Below are 16197 nucleotides of genomic sequence, written 5' to 3' on the forward strand. Positions count from 1 at the left end.
CGAATTTGCCTCAAAAGAGTGTCCTACCCTTTTTTTTTTATACATACACATACTAGGCCTATATTTTACATTAACTTCCAGTGCCCTGGCTGGGATATCTATTTTGAGAAAGTTTGTTTGTCGGGTTTAAAAGATTTTGGCTCAATACATGTCCACATGTACTAATTATAAACCTTCAACAGACCTGTGTTATAAATGCCAATCCTATGCAAATACCCTGATTCACGGTGGCAATATCAAAGAAAAAAAAGGAGAACATCTTAGAAATACACTGTTCATGTTGAAAAATCAAAGATGCAGAGGGATTATTACAGAAGGCAATGTGAAGTTTAAAACTAGCTTTTCTGCTTTTCCCAAAATGAGAGAAAACTAGAGGTAACAATTTATTATATGTTTAAGTTTATTGTTTGAAATTAGTTGATCATTTTTTTGCATCTAGCTCTGTTAAATTTGTGATTTTTCTTAATCAATTGGCTATTGATATTTTCCCCGGTCAGCCCATCTGCTCTTTGGGGGGAACTCAACATTACAGTTTTGATTATGCCCAGCAAATACATTATCCACATTATGCGCAACAGGTTGGTCCTTTGTTCTTCAAAACCCCACGGAAATGCCAGTGTTTTGGAATCTTTTCAGAGGGTTCAGGTAATTTTTAAATGTCAGCACAAGATTGCAATAGTCTCATTTTTTTTTTATTTTTAAATACTCTTTTAGTTCATTGATAGGAAACAAAATATATAGATTTATGTACAAGTGTACTGATCAAACAGTTAAAGCATAATATGTAAAATTGAATTTATAAAAGAGATTAAACAGTGCATTTATTTGGCAAATACATGCAACCTGTAAATTTAGAATTACTTTTTTAGAAACGCACCCTTTTAAAGAATGATTAACATTTTTTTGTGAATTTTTATCCAGGATCACAGACATTTTACTTAATTGATGAGTCACAGCATTCTGGAAAGGGGGCAAACTCTGTTGCCAGTATGATTCACCACCATTTTCAACATAAAGGTTATGGAGAAAAGAACTCCATATGGACAACTGCACTGGTCAAAATAAAAACAACACTGTTATTGGGTATGTATTTCCAATCCAACTGTCTATATAACTACCATTTGTGAGGGTGGTATTTTTGCATGTCAAATACATGCATTTTTACATGTAGTACATGTAATGACATACTCTGGCAAAATTATTGTAAATTCATTTGCCGTCTTTTTGAATTTTAGTTTATAATCAAGTTCTATTAGAAGTGCATTTAGCATTTTTTTTAGAGATTTTGTCTCTGCCAAACATAATTTTGAAAGAATGTCTTGTAGATATGGGATGTGGCGAGTTATGACTGGCAGACATATGACCATTAGTTTTCTCTGATGGAGGCAGGCCACACAAAGTTTCACCCCACTGGCACTTTGGGCTCTGGAAGGTGAAATGGCGAGGAACAACTGCAGAGAATTCGAGGAAGTGGCCAAATCTGTTTTTATTCATCTAGGAATAACCAAAATCCCCCAGCTTGTAGAGGATCCCCAGTATCCAGTTATTTTCTATGACTGGAGCATGTTTTAAACATACTTCAAGCCAATACCTCAACTCAAGCAGTATCATCATTTTCGGTATGCATTATATTGCCTGTTTTTTTGGAGCAATTAATTCATTAAAAGTTGGGTTATCACAGCACAATAAATGCACAAAGGGGCATACAGTGTAGATATGTTCAAATTATATTATTGTTTTCATTTTATTTATTTGGGTCAGAATTTCATGACTTAGTAAAACCAGAGATTTTTAGACAAAAAAGTTATCAAAATTTATTAAGTATTTTTTAAATACATGTACATCTTATTATATTATTTTTTTTGAATTGTGGTGTTTGATTGTCATACATTCTTTTATTTTCTTATGCTTGTATAATCTATCCCTCAATTAAAAATTTCTATGTTGTCAAATTAAAAAAATTAGATGAACATCTATACAAAAAAAAGAGCAAACACTTAATACAGATTTTAAGCCCATGTTGACAAATGCAGATGCTTAGTGTAAGGTTATGAAGAATGCTGTTAACATTGAATATTAAAATTTTTTGTATTATGTTGTTAAAAACAGAGAACTGAAGAGAAATTCAAAACAAATTAAATGCCATCATTTATGCAAGTTGAAGTATGACTGTGCTCATTCAATACCTTTTGTTAATTAATGCATTAAACTGTGTAGATAAATATATTAAAAAAAAAAAAAAATGTATATTAACATCTTTTGCAGAATGACACACAAATCCCGGAGTAGTGCATCTACAAAGTTGCTACAGATGAAGAAATAACTGTCAACATCCTAAAAACAAAGATTTCAAGTTTCCAAATATGGATGCTTCTCTTCTAACTGTCATTAAACCATGTGGCCTTGACGCACAGCGACAATGGTATTTATACGACGAGGTAGCCCAAACTGTTCCAGTCATGAGGCATGTCCCCGCCCATGTGTACCCAAAAAAATCAGCCATAAAAGTTGAACAGAAAGTGAAATTAGGAAAAAGAAAAAGGCAAATTAATTTTAACAAAATGAAGTGCTGCCATGGATAATAAGAGATTGATTTTATCAAGTTCTTAAAACTCTTATATTCTGTTGTACTGATTTGATCAAACAATATGTGTTTCGAAATGAAATAACATCAATTTTAAATTGTTACGTTACTTTATTACTTTTATGTAACTTCAAATTGCAGAAATCACCAATCTGAAAAAACAAGATGTGTTTGTGAAACACTATGCGCCCGGTGGCGCCTAAGTTTTAAAAAGCTATTTTTAGCATATAGGTCACAGTCAAGGTCACAAGGTCGTTAACCTTGTTGACATTTTAAATAACTTAATTTAGTGAAGTATCATACTAAATATTAAGTCTCTATCTCTTATGGTTAAAAATTTATTGCGAAGGTTTAAAAGGGCTATTTTTAGCATATAGGACACAATCAAGGTCACAAGTTCAAACACAAGGTCATTGACCTTGGTGTTATTTGAAAGAGCTTAGTTCTGGAATAGATACCAAAATGAAGTTCATCTCTCATGGTTCAAAAGTTATGGTGAAGATTAAAGTTTTCAGACAGACAAGACAAAAACAGTATGCGCCCCTGATATACAAAGCATTCTTGGGTAAAGGGGAATTTAAATTGTTAAAATGAAGGGACATATCCCCTCGCAAGGGGAGATAATCAAGAAAAGACAAAAAAAGGTTTGGGTCATTAAAAAATCTTCTTCTCAAGAACCACTGGGCCAGTAAAGCTGAAACTTATGTGGAAGCATCCTGGGGTAGTGTAGATTCTAAATTGTTCAAATCATGACCCCCGAGGGATTGGCGGGGCCACAGTGGGGAATCAAAGTTTTACTTAGAAATATATAGGAAAAATATTTGAAAATCGTCTTCTCAAGAACCACTGGGCCAAAAAAGCTTAAACTTATATGGAAGCATCCTGGTATAGTGAAAATTCTAAATTGTTCACATCATGACCCCCGGGGGAAGGGCGGGGCCACAATGGGGAATCAAAGTTTTACATAGAAATATATAGGAAAAATCTTTGAAAATCGTCTTCTCAAGAACCACTGGGCCAGAAAAGCTGAAACTTATGTGGAAGCATCCTGGTATAGTGTAGATTCAAAATTGTTCACATGATGACCCCCGGGGGATGGGCGGGGCCACAGTGGGGAATCAAAGTTTTACCTAGAAATATATAGGAAAAATCTTTGAAAATCTTCTTCTCAAGAACCACTGGGCCAGTAAAGCTTAAACTTATGTGGAAGCATCCTGGTATAGTGTAAATTCTAAATTGTTCACATCATGACCCCGGGGAAAGGCGGGGCCACAATAGGGAATCAAAGTTTTACATAGAAATATATAGGAAAAATCTTTGAAAACCCTCTTCTCAAGAACCACTGGGCCAGAAAAGCTTAAACTTATAAGGAAGCATCCTGGTATAGTGTAGATTCTAAATTGTTCACATGATGACCCCCGGGGGAAGGGCGGGGCCACAATGGGGTATTAAAGTTTTATATAGAAATATATAGTAAAAATCTTTGAAAATCTTCTTCTCAAGAACCACTGGGCCAGAAAAAGTGCCAAAAAAGCTTATGTGGAAGCATTTTGGTCTTAAATTATGATCAGTGGGGTAGGGTGGGGATATAAGTACACAACATGCATCTCTCACAAACATATTTATATTACAATCACAAAATACATACATTCCTTACATTCATTACATGCATACATTACATGCATCTCTTACATACATATACTTGTTACTTGATCTTTAACTGGTTCCTATTTTCTCTCATCTATCTCCCTCCTTTCTATCATCTATTTCTTCTTTGTTTTGAGATTTCTCTCATATTTTTCTTACTTTTCTCCTCTTTATCTTATGGATGCCTTGTCTAAATAATTCATTATATGCACACACCGCTATTTAGACTTAGTATCCATGGGCATTTCTTGGTTTCATTTCTCCTGTACTGCTTTTTCCCCCGTCTCTTCACATACATACAAACAGACAGACAGATTGACAGACAATTAGACAGAAAAACTGACAAACATCTATCCATCCATAGATACCAACAGATATACATTCATATGTATCTACAATACATACTTACATAGAGACAGACTAACAGACAGACAGACATGTAACGATACATACATCCATACAAACATTTATAGATACAGACACAGCAACAAACATGCATTTAGATGACACTGCAAGGATCAGACACACAGACAGACAAACAGACAAACAATCAGACAATGAGACACTCAGAGAAACAGACAGACAAAGAGACAAACAACAATCAGACAATGAGACAATCAGACAAACAGACAGACAGACAAACAAAGAGACATGCTATCACACAATGACACAATCACACAGAAAGACAGACAGACAAAGAGACAAACAATCGGACAGGGAGACTATCAGAAAAACAGACAGTCAAAGAGACAAACAGTCAGACAATGACACATTCACACAGACAGACAAAGAGACAAACAATCGGACAGGGAGACAAACAGACAGACAATGAGACAATCACACAGACAGACAAACAGACAGACAGACAAAGAGACAAACAATCAGACAGGGCGACAATCAGACAGACAGAAAGACGAAGAGACAAACAATCAGACAGGGAGACAATCAGACAACCAGACAAACACAGACAATAAGACAAACAGAAAGACTGCCAGACATAGGTATATACATTGATACATTCTCTTGGTCATTCTCTTAATTCCCCACAGCCCCTTTCACTGGGTCCATCTTCCCCTCTCCCTCTCACTCCCTTCCCTACAATTCATACGTACATTACATTCATAACATACATCCATTCTTTACAATCATAACATACATACAGAACATGCATCTCACAAACATATGTACATTACATTCATAACAGGTCCATTCTTTACATACATACAGAACATGCATCTCTTACAAACATACGTACATTACATTCATAGGATAGGTCCATTCTTTACATACATTACATACATACAGAACATGCATCTCTTACAAACATGCATACATTTCATTCATAACATAGGTCCATTCTTTACAAACATTACATACATACAGAACATGCATCTCTTACAAACATGTGTACTTTACATTTATAACATAGGTCCATTCTTTACATACATGCATACATTCATGCATTATGTACATGACATTCTTTACATCATATTCACCACATTAGGAACATTTCACTTTATACATTTATGCATGCATACATATATAACATACATCCATTCTTTACATACATAAGATAGGTATATTCTTTACATACATTACATACATACAGAACATGCATCTCTTACAAACATGTACATTATCATAACATACATTCCATTCTTTATATACATTACATACATACAGAATATGCATCTCTTACAAACATGCATACATTACATTCATAACATAGGTCCATTCTTTACATACATTACATACATACAGAACATGCATCTCTTACAGACATACCTACATTACATTCATAACATAGGTCCATTGTTTACATACATAACATACGTACAGAACATGCATCTCTTAGAAACATACGTACATTACATTCATAATATAGGTCCATTCATAATATAGGTACATTCATATATATCTACAATACATACTTACATAGAGACAGACTAACAGACAGACAGACATATAACGATACATACATCCATACAAACATTTATAGATACAGACACAGCAACAAACATGCATTTAGATGACACTGCAAGGATCAGACACACAGACAGACAAACAGACAAACAATCAGACAATGAGACACTCAGAGAAACAGACAGACAAAGAGACAAACAACAATCAGACAATGAGACAATCAGACAAACAGACAGACAGACAAACAAAGAGACACGCTATCACACAATGACACAATCACACAGAAAGACAGACAGACAAAGAGACAAACAATTGGACAGGGAGACTATCAGAAAAACAGACAGTCAAAGAGACAAACAGTCAGACAATGACACATTCACACAGACAGACAAAGAGACAAACAATCGGACAGGGAGACAAACAGACAGACAATGAGACAATCACACAGACAGACAAACAGACAGACAGACAAAGAGACAGACAAAGAGACAAACAATCAGACAGGGCGACAATCAGACAGACAGAAAGACGAAGAGACAAACAATCAGACAGGGAGACGATCAGACAACCAGACAAACACACTGACAGACAGACATTGGTACTTACATTGATACATTCTCTTGGTCATTTTCTTCATTCTCTAAAGCACCTTTCACTGGTTTTTTTCTGCTCTTTCTCCTTTTTCTCTCCAACTCCCTTCCCTACAATGCATAGATAGATTACATACATTACATAAGTACACAACATGCATCTCTCACAAACATATTTATATTACAATCACAAAATACATACATTCCTTACATTCATTACATGCATACATTACATGCATCTCTTACATACATATACTTGTTACTTGATCTTTAACTGGTTCCTCTTTTCTCTCATCTATCTCCCTCCTTTCTGTCATCTATTTCTTCTTTGTTTTGAGATTTCTCTCATATTTTTCTTTCTTTTCTCCTCTTTATCTTCTCTCATATTTTTCTTTCTTTTCTCCTCTTTATCTTATGGATGCCTTGTCTAAGTAATTCATTATATGCACACACCGCTATTTAGACTTGGTTCCATTTCTCCTGTACTGCTTTTTCCCCCGTCTCTTCACATACATACAAACAGACAGACAGATTGACAGACAATTAGACAGAAAAACTGACAAACATCTATCCATCCATAGATACCAACAGATATACATTCATATGTATCTACAATACATACTTACATAGAGACAGACTAACAGACAGACAGACATGTAACGATACATACATCCATACAAACATTTATAGATACAGACACAGCAACAAACATGCATTTAGATGACACTGCAAGGATCAGACACACACACAGACAAACAGACAAACAATCAGACAATGAGACACTCAGAGAAACAGACAGACAAAGAGACAAACAACAATCAGACAATGAGACAATCAGACAAACAGACAGACAGACAAACAAAGAGACACACTATCACACAATGACACAATCACACAGAAAGACAGACAGACAAAGAGACAAACAATTGGACAGGGAGACTATCAGAAAAACAGACAGTCAAAGAGACAAACAGTCAGACAATGACACATTCACACAGACAGACAAAGAGATAAACGATCGGACAGGGAGACAAACAGACAGACAAAGAGACAAACAATCAGACAGGGCGACAATCAGACAGACAGAAAGACGAAGAGACAAACAATCAGACAGGGAGACAATCAGACAACCAGACAAACACAGACAATAAGACAAACAGAAAGACTGCCAGACATAGGTATATACATTGATACATTCTCTTGGTCATTCTCTTAATTCCCCACAGCCCCTTTCACCGGGTCCATCTTCCCCTCTCCCCCTCACTCCCTTCCCTACAATTCATACGTACATTACATTCATAACATACATCCATTCTTTACAATCATAACATACATACAGAACATGCATCTCTTACAAACATACGTACATTACATTCATAACATAGGTCCATTCTTTACATACATTACATACATACAGAACATGCATCTCTTACAAACATACGTACATTACATTCATAACATAGGTCCATTCTTTACATACATTACATACATACAGAACATGCATCTCTTACAAACATATGTACATTACATTCATAACATAGGTCCATTCTTTACATACATACAGAATATGCATCTCTTACAAACATACGTACATTATGTACATTACATATTATACATACATCCATTCTTTACAAACATTACATACATACAGAACATGCATCTCTTACAAACATTGTACATACATTTATAACATTTACATATTCCATTCTTTCTACATTACATACATTCTTTACATCATATTCACCACATTAGGAACATTTCACTTTACATACATTACATACATACAGAACATGCATACAAACATACATACATACAGAAACATCCATTCTTTACATACATTACATACATACAGAACATGCATCTCTTACAAACATACGTACATTACATTCATAACATAGGTCCATTCTTTACATACATAACATACGTACAGAACATGCATCTCTTACAAACATGTGTACATTACATTCATACTATAGGTCCATTCATAATGTAGGTACATTCATATATATCTACAATACATACTTACATAGAGACAGACTAACAGACAGACAGACATATAACGATACATACATCCATACAAACATTTATAGATACAGACACAGCAACAAACATGCATTTAGATGACACTGCAAGGATCAGAGACACAGACAGACAAACAGACAAACAATCAGACAATGAGACACTCAGAGAAACAGACAGACAAAGAGACAAACAACAATCAGACAATGAGACGATCAGATAAACAGACAGACAGACAGACAAAGAGACACGCTATCACACAATGACACAATCAGACAAACAGACAGACAGACAAACAAAGAGACACGCTATCACACAGAAAGACAGACAGACAAAGAGACAAACAATCGGGCAGGGAGACTATCAGAAAAACAGACAGTCAAAGAGACAAACAGTCAGACAATGACACATTCACACAGACAGACAAAGAGACAAACAATCAGACAGGGAGACAAACAGACAGACAATGAGACAATCACACAGACAGACAGACAAAGAGACAAACAATCAGACAGGGCAACAATCAGACAGACAGAAAGACGAAGAGACAAACAATCAGACAGGGAGACGATCAGACAACCAGACAAACACACTGACAGACAGACATTGGTACTTACATTGATACATTCTCTTGGTCATTTTCTTCATTCTCTAAAGCACCTTTCACTGGTTTTTTTCTGCTCTTTCTCCTTTTTCTCTCCAACTCCCTTCCCTACAATGCATAGATAGATTACATACATTACATAAGTACACAACATGCATCTCTCACAAACATATTTATATTACAATCACAAAATACATACATTCCTTACATTCATTACATGCATACATTACATGCATCTCTTACATACATATACTTGTTACTTGATCTTTAACTGGTTCCTATTTTCTCTCATCTATCTCCCTCCTTTCTGTCATCTATTTCTTCTTTGTTTTGAGATTTCTCTCATATTTTTCTTTCTTTTCTCCTCTTTATCTTATGGATGCCTTGTCTAAGTAATTCATTATATGCACACACCGCTATTTAGACTTGGTTCCATTTCTCCTGTACTGCTTTTTCCCCCGTCTCTTCACATACATACAAACAGACAGACAGATTGACAGACAATTAGACAGAAAAACTGACAAACATCTATCCATCCATAGATACCAACAGATATACATTCATATGTATCTACAATACATACTTACATAGAGACAGACTAACAGACAGACAGACATGTAACGATACATACATCCATACAAACATTTATAGATACAGACACAGCAACAAACATGCATTTAGATGACACTGCAAGGATCAGACACACAGACAGACAAACAGACAAACAATCAGACAATGAGACACTCAGAGAAACAGACAGACAAAGAGACAAACAACAATCAGACAATGAGACAATCAGACAAACAGACAGACAGACAAACAAAGAGACACACTATCACACAATGACACAATCACACAGAAAGACAGACAGACAAAGAGACAAACAAGAGACACACTATCACACAATGACACAATCACACAGACAGACAAACAGACAAACACAGACACACAAACAGACAGACAATGACACAATCACACACAGACAACAGACAGACAGACAAAGAGACAAACAATCAGACAGGGCGACAATCAGACAGACAGAAAGACGAAGAGACAAACAATCAGACAGGGAGACAATCAGACAACCAGACAAACACAGACAATAAGACAAACAGACAGACTGCCAGACATAGGTATATACATTGATACATTCTCTTGGTCATTCTCTTAATTCCCCACAGCCCCTTTCACTGGGTCCATCTTCCCCTCTCCCCCTCTCCCTCTCACTCCCTTCCCTACAATTCATACGTACATTACATTCATAACATACATCCATTCTTTACAATCATAACATACATACAGAACATGCATCTCACAAACATATGTACATTACATTCATAATAGGTCCATTCTTTACATACATACAGAACATGCATCTCTTACAAACATACGTACATTACATTCATAGGATAGGTCCATTCTTTACATACATTACATACATACAGAACATGCATCTCTTACAAACATGCATACATTACATTCATAACATAGGTCTATTCTTTACAAACATTACATACATACAGAACATGCATCTCTTACAAACATGTGTACTTTACATTTATAACATAGGTCCATTCTTTACATACATGCATACATTCATGCATTATGTACATGACATTCTTTACATCATATTCACCACATTAGGAACATTTCACTTTATACATTTATGCATGCATACATATATAACATACATCCATTCTTTACATACATAACATACATACAGAACATGCATCTCTTACAAACATGCATACAATTCATTCATAACATAGGTCCATTCTTTACAAACATTACATACATACAGAACATGCATCTCTTACAAACATATGTACATTACATTCATAACATAGGTCCATTCTTTACATACATTACATACATACACAAACATCAGAACATGCATCTCTTACAAACATACGTACATTACATTCATAACATAGGTCCATTCTTTACATACATAACATATGTACAGAACATGCATCTCTTACAAACATAAGTACAATAAATACATAACATAGTTCCATTCTTTACATACATTACATACATACAGAACATGCATCTCTTACAAACATACGTACATTACATTCATAACATAGGTCCATTCTTTACATACATAACATACGTACAGAACATGCATCTCTTACAAACATGTGTACATTACATTCATAATATAGGTCCATTCATAATATAGGTACATTCATATATATCTACAATACATACTTACATAGAGACAGACTAACAGACAGACAGACATATAACGATACATACATCCATACAAACATTTATAGATACAGACACAGCAACAAACATGCATTTAGATGACACTGCAAGGATCAGACAAACAGACAGACAAACAGACAAACAATCAGACAATGAGACACTCAGAGAAACAGACAGACAAAGAGACAAACAACAATCAGACAATGAGACAATCAGACAAACAGACAGACAGACAAACAAAGAGACACGCTATCACACAATGACACAATCACACAGAAAGACAGACAGACAAAGAGACAAACAATCGGACAGGGAAACTATCAGAAAAACAGACAGTCAAAGAGACAAACAGTCAGACAATGACACATTCACACAGACAGACAAAGAGACAAACAATCGGACAGGGAGACAAACAGACAGACAATGAGACAATCACACAGACAGACAAACAGACAGACAGACAAAGAGACAAACAATCAGACAGGGCGACAATCAGACAGACAGAAAGACGAAGAGACAAACAATCAGACAGGGAGACGATCAGACAACCAGACAAACACACTGACAGACAGACATTGGTACTTACATTGATACATTCTCTTGGTCATTTTCTTCATTCCCTAAAGCACCTTTCACTGGTTTTTTTCTGCTCTTTCTCCTTTTTCTCTCCAACTCCCTTCCCTACAATGCATAGATAGATTACATACATTACATAAGTACACAACATGCATCTCTCACAAACATATTTATATTACAATCACAAGATACATACATTCCTTACATTCATTACATACATACATTACATGCATCTCTTACATACATATACTTGTTACTTGATCTTTAACTGGTTCCTCTTTTCTCTCATCTATCTCCCTCCTTTCTATCATCTATTTCTTCTTTGTTTTGAGATTTCTCTCATATTTTTCTCCTCTTTATCTTATGGATGCCTTGTCTAAATAATTCATTATATGCACACACCGCTATTTAGACTTAGTATCCTTGGGCATTTCTTGGTTTCATTTCTCCTGTACTGCTTTTTTCCCCCGTCTCTTCACATACATACAAACAGACAGACAGATTGACAGACAATTAGACAGAAAAACTGACAAACATCTATCCATCCATAGATACCAACAGATATACATTCATATGTATCTACAATACATACTTACATAGAGACAGACTAACAGACAGACAGACATGTAACGATACATACATCCATACAAACATTTATAGATACAGACACAGCAACAAACATGCATTTAGATGACACTGCAAGGATCAGACAAACAGCCAAACAAACAGACAAACAATCAGACAATGAGACACTCAGAGAAACAGACAGACAAAGAGACAAACAACAATCAGACAATGAGACAAACAGACAAACAGACAGACAGACAAACAAAGAGACATACTATCACACAATGACACAATCACACAGAAAGACAGACAGACAAAGAGACAAACAATCGGACAGGGAGACTATCAGAAAAACAGACAGTCAAAGAGACAAACAGTCAGACAATGACACATTCACACAGACAGACAAAGAGACAAACAATCGGACAGGGAGACAAACAAACAGAGAAAGAGACAAACAATCAGACAGGGAGACAAACAGACAGACAGAAAGATGAAGACAAACAATTAGACAGGGAGACGATCAGACATCCAGACAAACACACTGACAGACAGACATTGGTGCTTACATTGATACATTCTCTTGGTCATTTTCTTCATTCGCTAAAGCACCTTTCACTGGTTTTTTTCTGCTCTTTCTCCTTTTTCTCTCCAACTCCCTTCCCTACAATGCATAGATAGATTACATACATTACATAAGTACACAACATGCATCTCTCACAAACATATTTATATTACAATCACAAAATACATACATTCCTTACATTCATTACATGCATACATTACATGCATCTCTTACATACATATACTTGTTACTTGATCTTTAACTGGTTCCTATTTTCTCTCATCTATCTCCCTCCTTTCTGTCATCTATTTCTTCTTTGTTTTGAGATTTCTCTCATATTTTTCTTTCTTTTCTCCTCTTTATCTTATGGATGCCTTGTCTAAGTAATTCATTATATGCACACACCGCTATTTAGACTTGGTTCCATTTCTCCTGTACTTCTTTTTTCCCCGTCGCTTCACATACATACAAACAGACAGACAGATTGACAGACAATTAGACAGAAAAACTGACAAACATCTATCCATCCATAGATACCAACAGATATACATTCATATATATCTACAATACATACTTACATAGAGACAGACTAACAGACAGACAGACATGTAACGATACATACATCCATACAAACATTTATAGATACAGACACAGCAACAAACATGCATTTAGATGACACTGCAAGGATCAGACACACAGACAGACAAACAGACAAACAATCAGACAATGAGACACTCAGAGAAACAGACAGACAAAGAGACAATTTGGGGGTGACAAAACAATTACTGTGTGCAATGTATGCAAATGTGAATTTAAATACACAACGGGAAGTACTTCCTCGATGAGCAGTGATTTGTGATAATTCAGTATTTCTTTTAAGTAGATTATTGACATGACCAATAATTGAATGTTTCAATTGTTTGAAACAAGATAACTCTAGTCAATAACTATATTTATTTTATTTTATTTTAAAGAAGAAGTTTATTACTTTGTTATTTTTTGTTACATTTAACAACTTGTTCTGTTGAATAAAATGGATAGAAATTTGTGTCAGCAAAATAGTACTTTCTACAATGTCCTTAATCCTTATTATACTTTGATATATATAAAGATGTTTTATTTAAATTCTCAAAATGAAAACCGAACCGAAAAAACCGAAAACCGAAAATTTATTTTCTGAACCGAACCGAACCGAAAAATGTCTGAACCGTGGCAGCCCTAATTTTTAATGTTTTGCTGAGCGGGCATAAAAAAAAATCGATGTTGGACCACTGAGTGAGATGTTGGACCGCTCGGAGAGATGTTGGACCGCTTACGTCACAGAATGGGCGGAGCTTAATCTCATTTTCATTCTTTGGTTTTAAACAGTGACAGATCTAATGTTACATTACGGAATATAGTACAAAATACATGTATGTCAAAAAATATAAAATAAAATGAAAGGTATAACAAAACATTTATTGACAGAGTTCTCGGACAAAATGCATTTTGTCGGCCCCTCGAACCAAACTGTCGGCCTTCGGCCCAACGGCCTCAGGCAGACATTTTGGTTCTTGGGTCCGACAAAATGCATGTTGCCCTCGAACTCAGTCAATAAATGTATACTCTTATTGATAATGATTAATACAGATGGAAGGGTATTTTGTTTAAATGCCTGTGGAAGGAACACTTATTGACATGATTAAAAGGGTTAAGGAAGAGGTGCATCTATCAAGATTTGCAAAAAAAATTATACATATACATGTATCGGTTTTGAAACCAAATAATAACTATTCCTTCATTTCCTCTTGATCGATAGAGAGCAATAAATTACCGGTAAGAGTAAGACGAAAAAGTTCTTTTTGAAATGACCCTAGGAAAAGATGTATTTATTGACATGCTAAAAACAGATGAGGCCAACTTTGGAGATGTACTGATGTTGAATCCATGAATATTGATATCTTTTAGAAATTAACAAGAAAAAAATTATTGAAAAGTACTGGGTAGCATTAATTAAGTTAAAAAAAAGAAAGTATTTTGTTAAAATGCCTATCACAAGGTATATTTTGCTCTTAAACTGTTCAATACACCTTAAGGAAGCTCTAAACACCAACAGAAACTGTTTTTTGGACTCTGAGAAAAATATATCGTATAAAGATATGCATATTGAGACTTTTTCATTCATTTAGAACATAGGGTACGAGCCTTATTTGTGCAGGAAAAATTTTCAAAGACAATGGACTATTTGTGAGCAGAAATCATTGTTGTATATTTACAGTGGGAAAATTGATGAAAATAATTAATTAAATGTCTTACTCTTGGTCTTATATAAAGCTAAAAATGTTTTCATCAATTATACATGATATAATTAACGGTAAATAACGATTTCTGTAATCTTACATCTAAGGGCAGATCACTCTAACTGCATAAAACTACCCAATAAATAAAGCTCTTTATTGTGCAGTGTTTAGAGCGTCCTTAAGGGAGGGTGTCCTAGTATATAATGTTACCAGATATGAGCAAGTTGATAACATAGCCTAGTGGGAAGGCTTCAGGGTCAAAAAGAAGCATTTTCAATCGCTGAACTTTATAGATAAGGTCTGTTAGATAGTTAATTTAAGGTGTTGATCTTGGGAGCCTCAAAAAATAAGGTTTCTGAACAATAATAAAGTAAGTGTTACACAGGGCCCGGTGATTCCCTTAAAGCTGATGGGGACTCTATATACAAGATGACAATAGAAGTACAGGGGGGCAGGTTTCTATCTGTGACATAATTAGAATGTCTAGTGGTATATATCTTACGTCCCTGTTAAACATCTACTTTCAGTTATATTCGATGATGATTAAGATGGTTAACTAGCATGTTGAACACACCTGCTTTGACCAAAAAGATTATTTTGTGATTCAAACTTCTTGCATATGATCCCAC

General features: G+C 35.0%; 1 long non-coding RNA gene across 1 annotated transcript; it reads right to left on the reverse strand.

The window, feature by feature from the left end:
• Nucleotides 1-9168: 9168 nt before the first annotated feature.
• On the reverse strand, nt 9169-13484 carry LOC134275502 (uncharacterized). The gene is made up of 3 exons (XR_009993833.1): nt 13294-13484; nt 12168-12262; nt 9169-9475 (listed from the first exon to the last, which is right to left on the reverse strand). It is a non-coding gene; the product is annotated as an uncharacterized LOC134275502 (long non-coding RNA).
• Between the last annotated feature and the right edge of the window lie 2713 nt (nt 13485-16197).

Source organism: Saccostrea cucullata, unplaced genomic scaffold (genome assembly GCF_032062105.1).
Source record: "Saccostrea cucullata isolate Sc308-1 unplaced genomic scaffold, CSIRO_AGI_Scuc_v1 ctg12609, whole genome shotgun sequence".
Lineage (NCBI taxonomy): Eukaryota > Metazoa > Mollusca > Bivalvia > Ostreida > Ostreidae > Saccostrea > Saccostrea cuccullata.